Below are 8,928 nucleotides of genomic sequence, written 5' to 3'. Positions count from 1 at the left end.
TGCAAACTTCAATTTATACTTTACAACATGTTCGATTCCAACAATGTTTGCAATAAAACACAACCTTAACAGTGTTGTTGACTTTTCATTACTTAATAACAATTTCTCTTACTTTACTCTAAAATATCTACATATAATTTTATAAAATATTTTGTATAATAACAATACTTAAAACTGACATATCTTGAAATGATTGAAAAATTGCATAAAAAGTTATATAATATATCATACATATATGTAAATGACTATGATATGCATAAACTGCAGCGCAATTTATTCCCTTTTCTTCTGCTGTAATAGAATGAAAAGCAGCAACACTGTTTGAAACATACAAAACAGCTTACTTGCCGTCTCAAATATGAAATCAAAATCATTCGAGTCTTGTTGGGAGTCGAGTTTAGTTGTTCGTTGTGAGTTTTGTGCCGTTGTTGTGAAGTGTGTAGAATTCATCCTTTTTGCAGAAATCAAAGTGGAAAGAAAATTTAATATCCTTTTGCAGCTTCATTTGAAAAGTGAGTGTGCGCGAGTGTTATTAGAAGAAAGTGCAATTGTGTCGATGAAAATTATCGAATATAATATTGAAAAAAGGGTGTAACTACAATTAAAATAACAAAGAAAAAAAGCCGGTTTAAGTCAAAACTAATAAACAAAAAGTGCAAATTCTCCAAGGATTAAGACATAAATTGTTAACAGCAAATAAATTCAAAAAAAAATTAAAGTAAGTTATTTTATCAATAATTATAACTGTAATTTGTGCTCAGTAAATAATCCAATTGGAATATACTATATACATATGTATGTATATGCATAACAATTTTTCTTCTTAGAAAGCTTAAAGAAGAAAATTCCAATTTGAAATAAAGCTGCAAATAAAAAATTGTCTGCTGAGACACGTTGAACATGATTTTTGTAGTGCAAAGTTACTTGTTTATAATCTTTTACTTCTTTCTTGCTTTTTTTTTCTTGTGATTTCTTTCTTTTCTTTCATTAAAGTCGTCCACTTTTATACATTTACTGTTTTTGTTTGGCACCAAATCAAGTGCAGCGATGGGTTGATCCCCCGGACGGATTGCCGTAATACATTTCTAAACTTATTGCTTTGGCTTTTTTTTCTGCTTGTGTTTTTGATTTTGTTGTTGTTGTTGTTGTTGTTGTTATATGTAATTTTCTCAACCGGCTTTTGGCTAATTGCCTTGGCATTGGCATTGCCTGGTTTTACAGTTGTTGTTTTTGTTGTTCAAACTTTGTTTGTTGTTCTTGCATGCAATAAAGAGAGGAATGAGCTTCGTCTGCTTAAATGAAGTTATGATTCTGTGTAATGATATTTAATTTTCAAGTGCTGCCACCTGATTTATCTGAACACAATTTATCCTTGCACATTGTAATCAATCAGTTAATTTGGGTTTTACTTACGAAATTGTTAGTAATTTGTATAAAATAAAATAGTATGAATTAAATATATGAGTATAGAAAAATATATATTAATATAGTAAAATACAAATTATGAAGCAATTATTAAACATTCAATTTTGAAGGAAAATGTATATGGAATTAATAAAAAAACAGTGATATATTCTACTTGATTATTAAAAATCAATATTAAAAAATATATTATTATATTAGCATGTAGTTTAAAAGTCTGAAATCTGTTAAAAAAGCAAATAATTATTTAATTTAATTAATCAATACAAATCAATATAGAATAATATATTAAAATAATAAAATGTACTTAATGACGTTTGTTATAAATTTGATTTTGAACTGTAATGTACGCAAAATTAATATATAAAAACAAATAATAATTAAATAACTTAATAAATGAATTAAATGAATGATAAAATTTTTTATATAGTGACCGAAAATGTTTAATTTATTTGTTTTTATTCAACTAAGTCAAATTAATTTTAAAAACTAAAACGCTTTAGTTATATTTAATTTTTTAAATTTAATTTTTATTTATTACTTAGCCAATATTTTGAAAATCTTCCATTAAAAATAATATTTTTTAATAAATTAAAATAAATAATAATTTATAATTAATGAAATAATTTAATAAATAAATTGAATGAACGATATAATATTTTTTATTTTTAAAATTTTTTAATATAGTGTCCAAAAAATTTTTAATTTAAATACTTTTATTCAAGTAAGCGAAATTAATTTTAAAAACTAAAACACTTCAGTTATATTAAATTTTTTTAATTAAATTTTTATTTATTATTAAGCCAATATTTTTAACATCTTTAGTTAAAAATAATAACAATTAATAAATAAAAACAAATAATAATTAAATAACTTAAATGAATAGAATGAATGAATAAAATATTTTTTATGTTTTAAAATTTTTTAATATAGTGACAAAAAAATGTTTAATTTAAATGTTTTTATTGAAACATTATTATTATTTTATTATTAATTTTAAAAAATAAAATGCTAAAATGCTAAGGTATATTTTATATGCAAAAATTAAATTTTTATTTATTATTTAAACAATATTTTGAAAATCTTTAGTTATAAATAATAACTTTTAATAGGTAAAAACAAATAATAATTTTATAACTTAATAAATGAATTGAATAACAAATAAATAAATTTTTTAACAAAAATAGTGAACACAAAATTTTTAATTTAAGTGTTTTTATTGAGCTAATTAAAATTAAACTTAGAAACTATATTATTATTGCCATATTTTTATTATTAAAAGTTTTCTTTATGCACTTATATGCTAACTTTAAACAGAACTAATGACCTAACGGGTGTCAGAACTATTTGAGTCCCGACTATATTGAGAATAACATTATAAAAATAATAGGAATTTTCTTTTATTTTTAAAAGAGCATATTGGCGTACTTATTAAATATATAAATTTATAATAAAATAAAATAATATCCCATCAGTTTTATTTTTGATTGAAAATTAAAAAAAGAAATATAAATTAAAAAGTATAATAAAAATAAAAATAATAAATTTAATTTGAGTAATGAATATTTTAAATATAATAAAAAAAATAAAGATATTTAAAATTAACTGTTGCTGAGTATAATAAAGTCATATATATCATTATTATTATATGGACAATAATAATGTCTATATAATAAATAATTAATATTACATATATAATAATATTAATATTTAATATTTAGTTTAACAATATTTAAGAATAATATCGATATTTAAATTGATCGATAGTTGATAAATCAAATAATTTTTCTTAAATATTCATTTTTTATCGAAATTGAAATAAAACATTAATACTACTCATTACTACTCATAAATTATTTATCAATAAAATAAAAATATAAATAAAAAATTATTAATAACAATAAAATTATTCATAACATTAAAAAAAATATATATATAATTTATTCCAGAAATACATATAAATAGTAATTATATTATACTATATAGTTTTTATTGATAGAATGGACAATAGATATCTTCGCGATCTTTCAACCTAATTTATAAAACTATTAAACAAGTAATTATTAAATAAGTAAAACAGTATTAAAATCATCTCAATTAAATAACATAAAGTTTGATTAAAACATTAAAATAATTTAATAAATTAGTTAACATATAATTAAAATATATAATAAAATTTAAAAAATATTTTTAATTACTAAATGTTAGTATATTTTATTTTATTATAAAATGAATGAATCATATAAAAAAAATTAGCCTTAAAATAAAATAATGATAGTAACATAAACTATAATATAAGTATGTCAAACAAAACATTAAAAATAAGATTTTTAAACTAATATATTTGTGATAACATTACATATATAACAAAATATAAAAATAGAATAAAAAACTAAACCAAAGAAATTAATATAATAAAAATGTGATTACCAATAAAATAAGAGACATAAAATTCAAAATAAATTAATAAAATAATAGTAACGAGGTAATAAAGCTATATTATATAGTAATAGTAAACTAAATATAATAGTAGAAAATAATATAAATGTGATAGAAAAACTCAATTAAACTCTGATATAAATACTAAAAATAATATAAATATAACAGTTAGAAAAAACTACTAAAAATAAAGTTTTAATTAAAGTAACGGAAAATCTGTTTTTAAAAAGAGTTTTATGAGAATTTTGAATATAAAAAACTTATAAATTGTTCTTTATTACTATTTTTATTTTATATAATTATCTATAGAAATATCGGCGCAATTTCAAAGGTTATTTGATTTCTTCCTCATGACGGAGTGTTATTACAATTGCTTTTGGAAACATGTAAAGCGATTATATATAATGAACTCAATTTACAAATATAATTTTAAATGAACACAAAAATATAAATAATAGGCATACATTATAGAAACAATATACAATAAAGAATATGCAATCAAAATTATGTCTATTGTAATAATTGAAGTTAGATGGTTCTGAGTATCCTCTTTCCTATTCATGGTTCTGTCTATGTTTTTACATCATTTACTAAAGTAGTTATTTTAAATGATATATTAATAATATTTTCATTACTAACGGAACCTATTACGTTTGATATATGTATGTATATAATTCTACCACAATGGTATTATTCCTTCCCTTTGAGCTCAATTGAACTTAGGTATTTTAGGAGTATAATTGCCATTTTTTAATGTATTATTCACTTTGTATCATTCTTTTTATTCTTTACACAAATACGTATGTATATTACAACCTATATATATTATATAGCAAAGTAACAAAGTTATAAATTTTCAGTAATTTGGTGGCAACGCATAGTTTACTATTTTATACTCTGCACACAAGGCCACATGGTTGTTGTTAAAATTTGTTTCTTTTTCTTGTACATAGGTTTTGCATTTGCATTGCTTGTACATGTCAAGTCAATCAGCTATCAAACTCAACTCAACGAGTTAACGAGAAGAATACACAAATTAATTAAAATAAAATATAAATATAATAAAACTTTAAAATTGAAATAATATTAACAAATAAAAAAGTTTGTAAAAAATTGATAAAAAAAATTATAAAAATATAATAGCATAATATTGATTCATTTATTACTTTAGTTGAGCTCGATTTTAAGACATGCGTGTCACAGATTCTACCTATACCGCCTATGGATTCGTTCTGTTTTCCTAGCTCGCTTATTATTAGATGTTTCTATTTCTAGTGATTTTATTTAACTATATACAGGGAGTTTTTGTGATACGTGTAACTTTATCACAAAAACTTTAAAATAATATTTTCTTAATTAAAATTAAAATTTATTTATTATTCGAATAAGTAGTCCTAAGACTACTGATGATGAGTACTTGGCAACACTCGAAACATCATTCAATAAATTAACTAAAATTTTTGTTGTTGTCTTTTCACGTCTATTCGTCGAACCTTTCTAACTTTTAAATACTTTCTTTTCGTCATAAGACGTGTCGCTTTCGACAAAAAAATTAACATTATAAAATTAATTTTGTTTGAGAATTTAGAGAGTATTGGCTTACCAAAAAATGTTAGTAATTTCGAGTTCTTCAAGAACTTTCGTTCTTGCTCTTTGGTAAGCCTGCACATGAGTCATAAAGTTTATCAATTAGAACTCCAACTCTTTGTGTGTGTTATCCTATTAGACGAATATATGATATATAGCACAAAAATTTTATAAACGTTTAGTTGACACAAGTTCATCTTATATCTTTTTATATAAGGTTTTTCATACTCATATATATAACTAACATTGCTAAACCATATTTTCGTTAAGATGTTTTTATTGTCTCTTTTTTCTAATCTCATATATACATTTTTAAGCTTTAACACAATATAAAAATTTTAGTGAAAAGACTGTAATATCGTGCAAAACAAAACAAATATATATTGTAATCTAATATTAAATTAGAAAGAGGTAGAAGCGTCTGGTCTAGCATTTTCTCAGATCTAAACCAAACAATTACAAAGAAAACGAACATATGTTTCATCTGTTCCCAATCGGTACCGACATTCCGTATTCCTGTGCTAACGTGCCAATAATCAGCTTTTTAGTCTGGAGTTAAGGCAACATGCTCCTCAAGGAGTCATAAGTCATATAAAACAGTTGCTAATTTTAGGGTAATCTTGCTAAGTTGGTAAAATATCTAGAATGTTATAAATTAATTTCGAGTATAATACATTTAATTCGAGATTTACCAATTGAAAATGGAATTTGCTCCAAAAGGGAATCTCGAGTGAAAACGCTACCTCACATTTGCTAATCGAAAACGGCATGAAAAAAGACAGTAACCATGGTGTGCATGGTGGTATTTAACTTGACTATACCCATTTAGAGGATTTAGACTATAAAGTTGACCTATTATAAATAATTTTCTATTATATATATACTTTTTTAAGAATTCTTTTTTTATTTGTCAATTATTTTCATAATAGGAAAAATTTTGTTATAATGAATTAATTATAAATTTTGCTTAATTAATGAATTAATTAATTTTGTGTGTCTATTATGCATTTAAACAGGTTTCAAAAATAATTTCTAATAGTGTTAAAAAAAGAATTATTCGCCCATTTTAGCGTTAAAAACATTAAACGGTACCAATTTTAAGCGGTAATAAATTTAAACGGCAATAAATTAACGTTAATAACTATTTTAAAAAAGTCCTTTCATTTAATATGGCAACTTCGTAGAAGTGCGTTTCTTTCATATTTTTCTTAATGCCATTAAACAAAATTAATTGCATTTCATTCTTCTGTGTTTATTTCTTTAAAAAGCTGTTTATGTTCCGATGTAAAGTTAAGAGATAAAAAAGAACTACCGTTCCAAACAACAACTATAAAATCCAGTTGTCGTCATCACCTGCAATTGCATTTCCAATACAATTAGTCCGTGCTTCTTTCACATCTACTACTGCATCTTATACTGCATTCTCCTATATACGAATCCATCTACAAATCCAATGCACGACAGCAATGTATCGTATTGTAAGGAATACTACTTTACTACTTTTTGTATTGTAGAATTACTTCCATTTAATTATTTCATGTTCAGTTTTAATTACGAACCGCGTTGCAAAATAATACCAGCAAGTAATAATGCTGATTGACTGTTAACTGAAATCTGATAAGTTGTCCACAAATCCATCACAGAAACCGAAATATATTACCACATTTCGAAATATGAGCTGCAGTTTTGTATGTTAATCTATTTATTATTTATTTTTTTCAAATGCAATTATGTATGATATGCATTTTGTTTTTTTTTTTTTGAATATTATATTTCTTCTTGTAATTATGATTAATGACTAATTTCGGTTTCTTCCAAATAAAAGAGAGTAGCTATTAAAGGATTTATTTTTTGAGACGTCATGTCCATGCAGACTATTAAAAATGTGTATGGTTCTCAATTACTTCAACACTTAAAGTGATTTTATATATATTTTATATACATTAATATATATATATATGTATATGGTATATGTATACCAGAAATATAATATATTAATATTCAAAACATTTTTAATCAGAAAATATTTAAGTTAAACAAATAATTTTGGTTAAGGAATAATATATGCAATATAATACAAATATATGTATCATCTTCGAAATTGAACATTCAGTTCATATTGTTAACAATTTTGTAATGAAAAGTGGTAATTTTATTAACTTAATCAAGTAAATGTTTTTAATATATTACATATATAATATATATAATATATATAATATATATAATATATATAATATATAATATATATGTTTGTATTAAGTTTTGTGTAACATTATTTTAATACAATATATAACATAATGTTGAAAAGCAATCTATGTATAATAGACCCATTCTGATTGTGGTGCATCTCGATTTAGTAATAGATTAGTTTAATGTTTTTAAAAGAAGTAATTGCTCTAGTTAATAATTAAAATCATATATAATTATATAAAATTGTTTAACTATATAAAAGTTAAAAAATGAAAAAAATTTCCAAAAATAATTCATTTAATTTAGTAATATATATTTTATATATGATGCGGTTGTTTCGAATACATAAAAGTGCCTACTATCAATGATCTTTAATTTAATTGTTCAGATATTATAATGTTAAACTACAAGTAGAAACGTAGAATCATTTATTATACCAATGAGCCAAAGTTTTTTTAAACTATATCATATTATCTTAATTACTGTTTATGTAGTAAGCGACTATAGTATAATTATAAAATACTATAGTTATTATCAGTTGATGCTTTTTAGAATATTTTGCAATGCTTCTATCATACATATTTTAAAACTAGTACTATAGTGCTGTTAGCTGGCACTTTGACTACTTTTTCTGTTCTTCTGTCAATTTATAGTTTATGATATTAAGAATTTTTTAAATTAAATTTTATTTTAATATACCATATTATATCATATTGTTTTAAAAAAATAAACTACTGTGTTTTGAACAAGAAACCCCAAACTATACTTAAATTTATTAAAATTGTATATTTATAGATATACATTATTTATAAATCTATTTTAGTAGCAGCTCTAATAGTAATGAATTCCTTTTATATAAAGTATAAAAAAAGTTTTTAACACTATTTGAAATAATGGAACCGTCAACAATTCTGTTGAACATGTGAATTTTTTTTACCTTAAATTATAGAACTGTTTGGTTCCTCTTCTGTTCTCCTCTGTTTGCATTCTTTTCTGTCTAAATAATATATAGGCGTCTATTATTACACACCCGGATAAGAGATTTAAGGCTTTAAATCAAAGTCCAATATGGTTAATAAAGGATTTATTTTTCGAAGATCTATATTTTAAATTTCGCTCAGACTTATTTGTTCGTAAATTCATGACGCAATGGAAGTTTTCGATTGCTAATTTTTTATTTTCTTGCTTACAACTTCTGTATTTCTAGAGTTAATTAGAACTATATACATTTTTTAGTTTTCTAGTTTTTTGAAACTAATGACGTCTATAACTAGTTCCATTGTTAACTAT

The sequence above is a fragment of the Teleopsis dalmanni genome, chromosome 1 (assembly GCF_002237135.1).
Source record: "Teleopsis dalmanni isolate 2A chromosome 1, ASM223713v2, whole genome shotgun sequence".
NCBI classification, from domain to species: Eukaryota; Metazoa; Arthropoda; class Insecta; order Diptera; family Diopsidae; genus Teleopsis; species Teleopsis dalmanni.
Note: the sequence above shows the minus strand (reverse complement) of the source record.